The sequence below is a fragment of the Bombina bombina genome, chromosome 1 (assembly GCF_027579735.1).
Source record: "Bombina bombina isolate aBomBom1 chromosome 1, aBomBom1.pri, whole genome shotgun sequence".
NCBI lineage: Eukaryota > Metazoa > Chordata > Amphibia > Anura > Bombinatoridae > Bombina > Bombina bombina.
Window position 1 is genome coordinate 956,477,429 of NC_069499.1, and position 14,768 is coordinate 956,492,196.

Below are 14,768 nucleotides of genomic sequence, written 5' to 3' on the forward strand. Positions count from 1 at the left end.
GGACCAGCACTTCCAGTTTATTAATCTTCTGTTTGGTCTAGCTGGTATAGTGGTGAGCATAGCTGCCTTCCAAGTAGTTGACCCGGGTTTAATTCCTGGCCAACGCAGCATTCTCCAAGAAGTTTTTCGGAGAGTGGACCATTTGGAATCTTTCCTCTGTCTTCTTAGATCCCATGGATGGAAGATACATATAGAGAGAGTTCTCTTGTATAAAGTACCAGGGTAGAATTCTCGGGTAATATTTCTAACAGACCAGAGACGTTGCAGGCTAGCTTCGACATGTCTTGCCCTCCAGACCTCCTTAAAGGGTTAGTAAAGTCCAAATTAAACTTTCATGATTCAAATAGGGCATTTAATTTTAAACAAATATCTAATTTACTTTTATCATCAAATTTGCTTTGTTCTCTTGTTATGCTTCGTTGAAAGCTAAACCTAGGTAGGCTCATATGCTAATTTCTAAGCCCTTGAAGACTGCCTCTGCATTTGACAGTTTTCACCACTAGAGGGCATTAGTTCATGCGTTTCATATAGATAACACTGTGTTCATGCAGGTGAAGTTATTTAGGAGTCAGCACTAATTGCCTGAATTGGATCTTTGGGCAATATACAATGGTCTGAAGGCTTGGCCTCTGCTGGGTTCATCCCAGTTTATCAGATTCCAATCAGACAATATATCCTCGGTGGCTTACATCAACCATCATGGGGGAACGAAAAGCTCCCTAGCTATGAGGGAAGTATCTTGGATTCTGGAGTGGGCGGAGACCCACATTTGTTCGCTGTCAGCAATCCACATTCCGGGTGTGGACAACTGGGAAGCGGATTTCCTCAGCAGACAACACTTTAATCCGGGCGATTGGTCTCTCCATCCCGAGTGTTTGCGGAAATTTTCAAGAGGAAGATCTTATTACCAAGTTACCCAGATATGGGTCGAGGTACAGGGATCCTCAGGCGGAGCTAACAGATGCATTAGCGAGCCTTGGAGGTTCAATCTAATTTATCTTTTATGGCCGTTACCACTACTTTCTAGTGTAGTGGCTCGAATCAAGCAGGCGTCGGTTATACTGATTGCTTCGTCTTGGCCGCGAAGGATATGGTTTGCGGATTAGTGGCAATGTCCTTATCCCCTCCGTGTAAGTTACCTTGTCGCAGGGATCTGCTGACCAAGGTCTCTTTGTCTATGTCTAGATCTCTGAGGCTGACTGCGTGGAGATTGCCAAGATAGCCAAGAGAGGGTTTTCTGAGAGGGCTATTTTTACTCTCATTCAAGCTTGTAGCTGGTTCCTTGTCGCTTCTATCGTAAGGTGTGGAGGACCTACTTATTCTGTTCAACAGAATGAACTGGAGAAGGACTTTTCTGCAAGTCCCCTGAGGGGATAGATGTCGGCCCTGTCTGTGTTACTGCACAAGAGGTTTGCTGAGCTTTTCCTGATGTGCAGTCACTTGTTATGGCTGTGCTAGGATCAGACCTGTGTTTAGATCTATTGCTCCTCCTTGGAATTTAAATCTTGTTCTTTAGGTTGGAGCCTATGCATGAAGTAGACATTAAATTATTGTCTTGGAAGGTTCCTTTTCTATGGGCTATTGCTTCTGTGCGCAGAGTATCTGTGATTACTGTCTTGCAATGCTTCCCTCATTATATGGCTTTCCATGCTGATAAGGCTGTTCTATGAACCAAGTTAGGTTTTATTCCTAAAGTTGTGTCAATTAGCAACATCAATCAAGAGATTGTGGTTCCTTTCAAAGTAATTCTGGATGTGGTTTGTGCCTTGAAGTTCAATCTTCAGGCCACGTAGGAATTTAGACAAACTTCTTTCTCTGTTTGTTTGTTCTCTTTCTGGGAATTCTGGGAAGCGTAGGGATCAGAGGGCCTCTTCGACTTCCTTATGAGGAGTGTCCTCTGTTTCACATTGAGACAGCGGGACATAAGCCTCCTCTGAGGATTACGGCTCATTCAACTAGAGCTGTGGCCTCTTCTTGGGCCTTTTAAGAACAAGGCTTCTATGGAGCAGGTTTGTACAGCGGCTACTTGGTCCTCTTTACATTCTTTTGCAATATTTTACAAATTTGATGTTTTTGCTTCGGCGGAAGCAGTTTTTGGGATATAGGTTCTGCAGGCTGTGGTCGCCTCAGTATAGGGTCTGCCTCTTTTTACCCTCCCGTTTTTTTTTCATTCAGTGTCCTCTAGAGCTTGGGTATTTGTTCCCACAACCATTGAATGAAGCAGTGGACTCTCCTCACATTAAGATGGAAAACATAAATTATGCTTACCTAATAATTTCATTTCCATCTGTGGGAGGAGAGTCCACTGCCCCTACCCGTTTTTTCCGGGGCAGACCTAAATTTTAATATTATTCTTCTGGCACCATGTATACCCTGATATTCTCCTACTGTTCATTGTTCTCTTGGCAGAATGACTGGGAGATGAGGGGAGTGGGGGGGGAGGTATTTAAGCCTTTGGCTGGGGTGTCTTTGCCTCCTCCTGGTGGCCAGGTTCTTAATTCCCACAAGTAATGAATGAAGCAGTGGATTCTCCTCCCACAGATGGAAATAAATGATCAGGTAAGCATAATTTAGGTTTTTTTAAAAATCAAACGATTTTTGAGGCAAAATGTATCTAAAGAAAGTTTCTATTTAAATTAAACTATAATCTAAAGGTTATTCATCCTTAAATAGATTATTTTTAGTTATATAGCAAGAGGCTGTATATTCATGGCTATGATGTTTATTTATTTGTTTGGTAAATTAATTCCATTAATCAATTCACAATGTTATGCTCTCCCAGAGGTTTCTGTCAGATTATTTTGAGCAATTATTCTATCTTGAAGATATCACATATTATTTGTTTTGTAGTTCTCAAAACTGTGAATTTGTATCTGAAGAATTAACATGCCCCTTCATCACAGCAAAAACGTTATAAAATGAATATATACAGAGTTGAGAAATAGACCTTAAAGGGACAGTCTAGTCAAAATAAACATTTATAATTCAGAAAGAGCATGCAGTTTTAAGACACTTTTTAATTAACTTCCATTATCACATTTTGCACAGTATTTTTATATTCACACTTTTCTGGGGAACAAGGTCCAGCTGGGCATGTGTACAAGCTCACAGGATATACGTATACTAGTCTGCGATTGGCTGGTTTTGTCACATGATACAGTGGGCCATGATACAATGTAGGTGTTAAACCATTGGCAAAATTAACAAGTGCATAATAAAAAGACATTATACTGCTTTGAGTGGTCCTTTAAAGGGACATAATCAAGAGAAAACTTTTGTGTTTCAGATAGTGCATACAATTTTCAGATTTCCTTCTATTTTCAAATTTGCTACATTCTCCTGGTATCCTTTGTTGAAGGAGAGCAGTGCTCTACTGGGGCCTAGCTGAACACATTGGGTGACAATGACAAGCAGCTAGCCCACATTAGTGCTTTGCTTCTGAGCCTACCTATGTATGCTTTTCAACAATGGATACAAAGAAAACAAAGCAAATTAGATAAGAGAAGTAAATTGGAAAATTGATAAAAATTGCATGTTTTTTCTGAATCATGAAAGCTTAATTTTAACTTTAGTGTCCCTTTCATACTATTGCTCCCCTGCAAATTTATGTATACGGAATCAACCCATACTAAGTTTACTGAATAGAAGATTGTTTAGCGTGGAATAGATCTGCACAAGGACCTAAGTGTGAGGAGGGAGGGCAGGCATTATAAAGGGACGTCCTTCTTGAGACCATCCTGGGAGATTGTAACTACGGACGGAAGTCTTTCAGGATGGGGAGCTGTTTGAGGTGCCAGGAAGGCACAGGGCCTGTGGACTTAAGAGGAATCTCTTTTCCCGATCAACATTTTGAAACTTTGAGCGATCTTCAACACTCTTAAGGCTTGGCCTCTTCTGGGTTCGTCCCAGTTTATCAAATTCCAATCAGACAACATTACCTTGGTGGCATACATCAACTATCAGGGGGGGAACGAGGAGCTCCCTAGCAATGTGGGAAGTATCTCGGATTCTGGAATGGGTGGAGGCCCACAACTGCTTGCTCTGAGCGATCCACATTCCGGGTGAGTACAACTGGGAAGCGGATTTACTCAGCAGACAATCCTTTCATCCAGGGAAATGGTCTCTCCATCCTGAGGTGTTTATGGAGATTTGCAACAGATGGTGGACGCCGGAGATAGATCTCATGGCGTCTCGGTTCAATTCCAAGCTACCCAGATATGGGTTGTGGGTCCAGGGATCCTCAGGCGGAGCTAATAGATGCATTAGCAGTGCCTTGGAGCTTCCATCTGATCTACATTTTTTTGCAGTTGCCACTCCTTTCTCATGTAGTGGCCCGCATCAAGCAGGAGCATGCATCAGTGATTCTAATTGCTCCATCATGGTCACGAAGGATGTTGTTCGCGAACCTGGTGGGGATGTCCTTATCTCCTCTATGGAGGTTACCTTGTCACAGGGATCTGCTGGAACAGAGTCCTTTTGTTCATCAAAGCTAGATTCTCTGAGGCTGACTGTGTGGAGATTTAACGCTTAGTCCTAGCCAAGAGAGGTTTCTCTGAGAGAGTTATTGACACTCTCATTCAAGCTTGTAAGCCGGTTACTCGTCGCATTTTTCATAAGGTGTGGAGGACCTACTTATTCTGGTGTGAAGAGCATGGATTCCCCTGGCATAAGGTCAGGGTTTCCAGGATTCTTTCTTTTCTCCAGGATGGTCTGAAGAAGGGCCTTTCTGCTAGCTCCCTTAAGGGATAGATTTCGGCCCTATCTGTTTTAGTGCACAAGAGGTTTGCTGAGCTTCCAGATGTTCAGTCTTTTGTTCAGGCTCTGGCTAGAATCAGGCCTGTGTTTAGATCTAGCGCTCTTCCTTGGAGTTTAAATCTTGTTCTTAAAGTTTTGTAGAAGGCTTTGTTTGAGCCTATGCATGTAGTTGACAGTAAATTACTGTCTTGGAAGGTTCATTTTCTACTGGCTAATGCTTTGGCGCACAGAGTCTCTGAAATTGCTGCCTTGCAATGTGAGCCTTCTTACCTAGTATTTCATGCTGATAAGGCTGTTCTTCGTACTGGGTTAGGTCTTCTTCCTAAGGTTGTTTCAGATCGCAACATCAATCAGGAGATTGTGGTTCCTTCCTTGTGTTTTAATCCTCCTTCTTCGAAGGAACGATTACTTCATAATTTGGATGTGGTTCTGGCCTTGAAGTTCTATATTCATGCTACGAAGGAATTTAGACAGACTTCTTCTTTGTTTGTTGTCTATTCTGGGAAGTGTAGGGGGCAGAAGGCCTTGTCCACTTCCTTATCTTTTTGGTTGAGGAGTATTATTTGCTTAGCTTATGAGGCAGCGGGATATAAGCCTCCTCAGAGGATTAACGCTCATTCAACAAGAGCAGTGGCTTCCTCTTGGGCTTTCAAGAATGAGGCCTCTGTGGATCAGATTTGTAGGATGGCTACCTGGTCCTCCTTACATACCTTTTATACATTTTACAAGTTTGATGTTTTTGCTTTGGCTGAAGCAGCTTTTGGGAGAAAGGTTTTGCAGGCTGTGGTGCCTTCAGAATGGGGTCCACCTCTCTTTTTATCCTCCTGTTTTATTCAGTGTCCTCTAGAGCTTGGGTATATATTTCCCACAAGTAAGGAATGAAGCCATGGGCTCTCCTCATATTAAGAAGGAAAACATAAATTATGCTTACCAGATAATTTCCTTTCCTTCTGTATGAGGAGAGTCCACGGCCCCCGTCCGCATTTCTCTGTCATCTTTGCCTCCTGGTGGCCAGGTTCTGAATTCCCATAAGTAAGGAATAAAGCTGTGGACTCTTCTCATACAGAAGGAAAGGAAATGATCTGGTAAGCATAATTTATGTTTTTTTAAGCATAATGTTGTTAGCTAATAGCCGTGCATGCCAAAGAGGTGGAAACGTCACCTCATTGAAAAAAGTGTTCTGCCATGTGATAAGCTGCACGAAAATAAAGGTTCTTTTAGCATGACGTTTTTTTATACTTAAAGGGATATGAAACCCATGTTTTTCTTTCTTTTATGATTCATATAGAGCAACTTTCTAATTTACTAATTTTATCAATTTACTTGATAAAGGCCCAAAAGAGGGCCGAAACGCGTTGACAACTTATGGTGAGCTTCATTTTGATTATTCACATTTGTCTATAGCTGTCATGATCCAGCCTGGAATTGAACCGGGGACCTATCTCTGTTTCTGTTCTTTCCTAGCCTGTTGTCTTACCTCTTTGCCACCAGATGGCTTGCTCACAGGCTAAGAATATTGGGTTTTTCTGTTTGCTGCAACTTTGGCTCTCTGGCTCCACCTGCTTACCAGCTGAAACAAATAATTTAATCTGCAACCTGCTATATCTGGGAGGTTTGCTTGCAGTTCTGGGCCTTGACATTGAGTGTTATACTCTGACAGACCCTCTGGTCCTGTTTCCTGAGTGAAATACAGATTTGTTGGATTTCCTGGTGCCTGATTTCTGCTTATTTTTGTGACTACTCTTCTCGATATTCCCTTGGCACTGTGTTTCGTTTTTGGACTGATTTCCTGGCAATTGATCTTGGCTAATTCTCTTTTTCCTAAGGACTGACTCAGGTACTTTTGCTTACTTGTTACCTGATACTACAGAGTTCCAGTCTACAGCATATGCAAGTATTCTGCCTTTTATTTCAAAGATCTGCATTCTTGCCTGTTATTACAGAGTTCCAGACTACAGCATATGCAAGTATCCTGCCTGTTATTACAGAACTTCCAGTCTACAGCATATGCAAGTATCCTGCCTGTTATTACAAGATCTGCATTACTGCCTGTTATTATACAGTTTCAGTCTACAGCCTACAGTTCCAGTTTACAGCATATGCAAGTATCCTGCCTGTTATTACAAAAATCTGTATTCCTGCCTGATACTACAGCCTATAGACTTTGCCTTATCTAGTTTGCATATCTCTGCATTGCTAATTATCCTATCAATAAAACCATCACCTTTATTTCCTAAAACCTTGTACCTGTTTAATCATGCCAAAAAGGAAAGACTCACACAGACAAAACACAACTTTAACCCCGGAACCTGACACCTCTGCACAACAGCTCCCAACTCCTAACTCCTGAACCTGCTCCCTTGCAGAGTATGACAATAGCAGTATTGCACTATGTTGTTATCTTTTATTTACAGGAACACAGCATATATGTATTAAAGGATCTTTTGGATAACTCTGGATCTTTCCCAAAATCTCTTCACTATTTAAAGTTCATATCAGTGAGGATTCAACTAAGACACTTTCACATCATTCAGGATTATCACTTAAATCCAAAGTGTATATTTGGATTATACCCTCATCAGTTCAACTGCCACTTTTTTTATATTTTTTCACGTATTTTTCATATTTTTCACTTTTTTTATATTGTCTTTTTCCTCTTATATATATATATATTTATGTATTTTATATATATATATATATATATATATATATATATATATATATATATATATATATAATTTCATTTTTAATTTTTTTAATTTTTCTCACCCTCAAGGTGTATTGTAGGACACCATCACGATATCCATTTTGCAGACCCACCTCTCCTGATTTATCCTTTGTCATCACCCTGACTATCATTTCCCATTGAGATCCATATAGGTCTCCACATACTCTCTTAGACCATTGATCGATATTTTACTGCATTATTTTCTTGACTATTTTATATTTGTATTTTAACCAAGTCTTATAATCTTTGTTTATAGCATGGATCCATGTTAACCTGTTTATGTATTTGTTATTATTAAAATGGATATGTTTTATATGGTACACATTTCCTTTGCCTTTGCTCCTCGAGCTTTAAATACAATTTGTTGCTAACTTTTACGGCAAGCTAGGGACCCTTAGTCTTTAGGAGCTAATAGGAATCAACTTACGCTAAGCGCTGGGAGATATACTTTCATGATAATAAATCAACTTTGCAATATCTTTTTTTTTTTACCTCTGTAATTTTTAAGCCTGAAAATTTAGTTTTACTAAAATGACAAGTTTCACAAGCCTAACCCTACCACATGGATCTGTATATGCAGCAGTCCTTGGACCTTTTGTAAGCAGGGCCGGACTGGGAAATCAGACCGGCCCTGGAAATTTGTTTAGACCGGCCCAGCCACACCCCCTCCAGCCCAACCACGCCCCTCCAGCCCAACCACGCCTCGCCTAGCCACGCCCCCTCCAAGCCAGCCAACTATGCTCTAGCTGGTTTTCCCTTCAACTCATATAAATATATATATATATATATATATATATATATATATATTATATTTATATGTATAAGTATTAATAGTTATTATTAATAGTTATAATAAATGGTAATAGTTATAACAAATGGTAATGGCTCCATATCTTATGTTTAGTACAATATATAATTGCACATATAATAAATTTGGTAGACTGCAGATAACATAAGAATATGCTATGATGTACAGCTGCCTAAGGTCTATATATATATATATATGTCATTGCACCATACACATGTTGTTACATACATACATACATATGTGTCTGTCACACCGAGCAGCTATTTCCCCCGTCCGGTGACTCACTGAAGTTTAAGTAGAGTCAGTACTACTGTCTGCAGGCTGTGGGTCTGGTCCCAGAACTGGTCTTCTCGCTGATGTACGGCCGCCATTGTAACCAATGCGCTGTCTAAACACACTGAGATGGATCATGGGGGGGTTTTGACGGGGGCGGGGAAGGACTAACCTGACAAATAGTTACATGATACATCATCAATAGCAGGGTGGAACCAGTGTAGTGTGGAAATTTGTGACACCAGTTGTCTAGAATGAATGTAGTATGATGTCACATCATGTCAATTGTTAATCCCGCCCACACACTATGTTCCTGTAGTGAACGCCATGTGTCACTCACACATGTGCTGTATACCGGGTAGGGACTGGGAGGGTAGTGGTTAGTGTTTTTTTTAACACATATTACCGGGCAGTGACAACTGTGCTAAGTTGCTTGCTGCTCTCTCTCCACTGCAGCTGCCTGAGAGTCAGAGTGAGCAGCCTCTGCCAGCCAGCGGCCCACCAGGATTTTTCCTGGTATCCGGCCGTGTTTGTAAAAGATTAGAGGCAAGAGGGTATGATTCTGAACAATTAAATATAGCCAGAATAGAGATTAGTCAGTCACATGGGCCAATACAGTCTGCAAGTATCAATAACACAAATACAAATAAGAATAAAAATACAAATAACAAGTGGGTGAAACAGGGGTACATCCTATTTACCTAGAATATACCAATCAATTCCCTGAAATTGTAAGAATACTAATTAATCCATACTAGGAAATGATGACATATTGAAGGATACCATTGGTTTGTGCAAGTTTGTTTCCAAGAAACCGGTAACCCTAGACACTAAACTAGCACCAAGTCTGGTACAAAAATCAGGTAAAAGCAGTACATGGTTAAACACTAAGGGTAACCGTAAGTGCGGTGGCAGGGGTTGTCTGACTTGTATTTTTAAGTCATCAGTAGACAACTGTATTTATAACATTGATTTTTATAAAAACTGTTATACCACATTTGTGGTATATTTGTTGGAATGTCTGATTTGTCACTGCCAATATGTTGGTAAAACGACAAGACAAATGGGCACGAGAGCCCGCGAACATTTTAATGATAAGAACTATAACCAAGATTCTACTGTGGCTCAGCATTTCAACAGTATGCATTTCACAAATGTAGGCAATTTTTCCATAAAAGCCATTGACTTGGCTAGGATGCCAGTTAGGGGAGGTAACAAGAACAAGATTTTAGATAAAAAAAAGAACTCCCAATGGTCTTAATAAGGAGTGGGATATCAGCTACTGTATTACTGTGTAATTTCAATGTTTTAAATAATGATGCTTAGACCATTTATTCACTAACACTATTGGTTATTTAGGGATATTTGTGTTTACACTTACTTCTTTAGTAGTGACACTGTTGAATATTATTTTGATGACATTTTAGAATTGTGCTCTTTATGTATATCTTGAAACAGTGTCTTTTAATATAGTGTTTTTGAGAATGAGCTATGCAAATATGCATTACTGTTTTACTTTTATGGTTATGGGAGTACTTGAATCCTAGATAAAGATCATCTATCCCAGTCTATCATTTAAAATTATATTTTAAATATAATTGAAATTATATTTAAAATTGTAATTAAAATTATAATTAAATATAGATAGTTGTATTATGGCAGTATTACTCTAAATAACTTCTCTAATGAACCAGGCTTCAGCTAATATGTAAGCTGGAAATTTTTCTATGTATTTTGTGTGTATTTTTGCTTTTAAAATAGTTTGTGCACTTCTTTGTTGAATGAAGTATTGGCAAACGTAAGGGCAATTATAGCCATATTTAAAGATGTATGCTTTGTATCACAATTGAGTCTATGTTTAAGCGCCACTAGGGTGTGCAAAACGTGTCAGACTATCTACTTGTCCATGTCTGTCAAGGTTTTATTATTTCAATAAACCTATTTGCACATTACCTTTGATCTGTTGTGCAGCCTTTTTCTGATTTTGATTCCTTTAGCGGTTAGTTCCCACTTTACGAGGCTTTGCACCTTGCCTGATTTTGCCGAGTTGAGTTTTGGCTGCATTTGGATGACGTCAGCCTTCTGCGACACCCCCTCTCTCTCAGGTAGAACGCTGGCTGTAGCGGTTACACACTGACCGTTGACTCACATTTCTGTCCCTGTTTGGCTTCAGCAGAAATAAGGATAAAGAACTGCAAAACAATTGCGATCTTGCTAAATGACTGTGGCTAGCTGTGTTTACTAGCCACCTGCATTCGAATCATTTGGGATGATCTGAACATGGAAGAAGGCGGCCGCTCACAACATACGGCTGTTTTCGGAGACGGATTCCTTCTTGCGAAAGTGCAACTCACTAATATCTGGATTTGCACATATCTTTTTTTATGTTGCACATCACAAGAGGAAATCTTGCTCACAAAAAAGCTGTATGCCGGTCGTGGCTGCCGCCTTCTGCATTTGGATCATGCCTAGTGTCTACTCTAGTAACAAATCTGGATTGGCTCCTCCAAATAAGACAAGTGGTAGGTGGAGTTTAGCTATTGAAAAACATTTGCAGCAAACAAGGTTTTGTTGCATTCAAAAGATTTTCAAACTTACCCACTATGTGAATTGCAATACTGCAGAAAACTCTTGTAATTACTGTCCCCTTTAACAATCTAGGGAATCAAAGTCTGATTGTCTCCATAGATTTTGAGGCACCGGGAAAATCAAGCAACGGTTGTATTACATGCTGATTAGTTTAAGGGGAGGCATTGAGTTGTTTTGATCAGATATTATTAATTGGGACACAAACACGAGGGCAGCTGACATGGATTGGAAATCAAATTTGTTACGTTCAAACTCATGATGCTTCATGCTTAACTGCTTCATTGCCAAAAGTATAAGGACCTCTTAACAGGACATGGAAGTTGGATAAAGAAGTAAATAGTTACTCTTTAACAAAAGATACCAAGAGAACAAGCAAAACTGATAATAGAAATAAATTGGAACGTTGTTTAAACATTGACTCAGAGCATGCAATTTTAAAGGGACATGAAGCCCAAAATTTTTCTTTCATGAAATTTAAACAACTTTCCAATTTACTTCGCTTCTCTTGGTATCCTTTGTTGAAAAGTATACCTAGGTAGGCTCAGGAGTTGGAAGCTAGCTGCTGTGTGGCTGCATATATATGTCTATTGTCATTTACTTACCAGTATGCTCAGCTAGCACCCAGTAGTGCATTGCTTCACCATCAATAAAGGCTACTAAGAGAATTAACAAAAATATTAGTAAATATTAGCTGCTCACTGTGCAAAATTAAATAAACGTTTCTTTTAGTTTTCCAGATAAATACTATGGATATCATAGCATTAACTTAATTGAGGTATGATCCTGTGTTTGTGATTGTTATTGTACTGTGTATTTTGTTTCATACTAGAGTATAAAGAACAAATCAGATGCTCCTAAGATAAATAAGTAAGTAGGCCCAGGAGCAGCAATGCATGATGGCTGGTGATTGGTGTCTACACATATCTCTCTTGTTATTGGCTTACCAGAGGTGTTCAACTACAGCCCAGTCGTGTATTGCTATTTTGGAGCTGACTTTATCTATGCATTTAACTGCTTTGCAGGTAATCTTACTAAGAATCCATTTGATATCAGGATTGTTGCATTTCAGCCAGTGCAGCCCTAATACTCCTTGCAAAAGTGGATACTGCCTCTTCTCAAGACAAAGCATCTCCACCATGGGTATCATTGGTACATTCTCACAAAGCCAGGTCTTCCCCAAAATCAATTATGTCTTTATGGTCACTGAATGTAATCAAGTGGGATGAATAAATACCAGATAAACATCAGGAAGAAGAATATACTCCAAAGTTCTGCATTTTTCATCTTACCAGCTGTCAGACACTTATTAATTTGTCACCAGAGTACAACCACATGCCATAAGCATCATTGTCAAGCTATTATGTTCCGACTTTAAGTTATTCTAGGTGTCAGACATGTAACACTACACATGGGAGTTAGTGAAATCTAAGTGCACTGAGTTTTATTAGACTTCCCTATGTGGTTAACTGACTTTCAACCTAGGTGTAGGTGGTAGTGTAGGTGTGATACTAGTTGTAAATCTTGCTGAATATAAGTGAAATAATTAAAAGTTGTGCGGTACGGCTATACCGCAGAAAAATTGGCTGTGTGAAATATGCAGGTCTCTCGTATTACAAGTTGCGGCTATACGGCTAGCATTTTAGCCTTTATGCAACTCTCCATTCCGTACTCAAAAAATTACTTTTGAGTACAGAATTTTGAGGTCTCCCGTATTACAGGTTGTGCGGTACGGCTATAACTCTACCTATATAGCTTATACCGCCGTGATCCTTTCCGCGATCTGAGACCAGTAATTTATAGATTTTGCGAAACAAAAATGTTTCACAAAACTCATAACAAAAATGTTACAAAGTACACAAACACCTATAAAGTATTAACCCCTAAACAGCCATCCCCCGCATCACCGGCCCTCCACATAGCCAACACTAAACTAAAGCTATTAACCCCTAAACCACCGGCCCCCCATATTGCTACTATTATAAAAACAAAAATGTTTCACAAAACTCATAACAAAAATTTTACAAATTACACAAACACATTAATTACCTATTAATCCCTAAACTGCCATCCCACACACCGCAAATACTATGTTAAACTTATTACCCCCTAATCTGCCGACCCCCACATCGCCAACTCTAAACTAAACCTATTAACCCCTAAACCGCCGACCCCCTCACATCACTACTACAATAAAAAACCTAAAAACCCCTAAACCACCGGCCCTCCACATCGCCAGCAATAAACCTATTAACCCCTATACCGCCAGCCTCCACATTGCAAAACACTAAACTATTAACCCCTAAAACTAACACCCCCTAACTTTAAATTAAACTTACAATATAATTATCTTAAAATAAATAAAAACTTACCTGTGAAAAAAAACAAACCTAAGATTAAACTATAAATTAACCTAACATTGCTATTTTAAAAAAAATAAAATACTAAAAATAAAAATACATATTACAATATTAAAAAATCCTAACACTACGAATTTTGTTTAAAAACCTTACATTACAAACCCCCCCACTAAAATTAATCTAACATTACAAAAAAAATGACAAAAAAAAAATGTAAGCTTACAAAAAAATAAGCGAAATTATCCAAAATATTTAAAAATTAAACCTAACCTAATAGCACTATAAAAACAAAAAAAAAGCTGATTTGAACAGCCAATAGGATTTAAGCAGCTCTCATCCTATTGGCTGATTTGAATATTTCAGTCAATAGGAATGCAACGGTACCCCAAAATAAAAGGGGTACCTTGCATTGAAGCTTGAGTGTGCGGTGGACGATCGCTTGAAGAGGAGGATCTACGTCGCTGAAACCTGCAACTGCTGTAATTTAGATTTTTTTTATTTTATTAAATAGTAATGTTGGGTTAATTTATAGTTAAAAACTTACCTGTGAAAAAAACATAAGATTTAATTTATTTTAAGATGGTTACATTGTAAGTTTAATTTAAAGTTAGGGGGTGTTTGGTTTAGGGGTTAATAGATTAATTTAGTGTTTTGCGATGTTGGGGGCGGTGGTTTAGGGGTTAATAACTTTATTTTATTAGTAGCGATGTGGGGGCCCGCCGGTTTAGGGGTTAATATGTTTATTTAGTGTTGCAGATTTCAGAGGACGGCAGTTTAGGGGGTTAATATGTTTATTTGGGGGCGGCGGATTAGGGGTTTTGGGACTAGGGGTTTATGTTAGGGTGTTAGATTTATATATAACTTTATTTTCTACAAAGACATCAATGGGGATTGCGTTACAGGGATCTCCATTGATGTCTATGGGGGAAAACATGCACGAGCACGTCAAGTCAGGCCTTGTTTTTTTTTGCGGTATGGAGCTTATCGTACCATATCGTACCATATCGCACAAAAAAAAGTTTCTTCAGTAACTTGTAATGGCAGCGCTATGGAGAGTGCAATACCGCTCATTTGTTTGCGTTATTTACGCACCGGGGTTTAGTGTACAACTTGTAATCTTGTGATTGTAATTAAGAAGAATAGATTGCCTTTACTTGTAACAACATATTAGGAACATTCAACTCATATGCTATATTAGCAATTAAGCAAATCATTGCAAAATAATTGTTTTAAAAATAATTGTTTTAAAATTCTTTTT

At 39.0% G+C, this 14,768-nt stretch overlaps 1 protein-coding gene across 1 annotated transcript in view; it reads left to right on the forward strand.

Annotated features, from left to right (window-relative positions):
- The window catches only part of GNAS (GNAS complex locus), a 1,129,774-nt gene that overhangs the window by 266,117 nt on the left and 848,889 nt on the right, over window positions 1-14,768 (forward strand). The window lies entirely within an intron of this gene.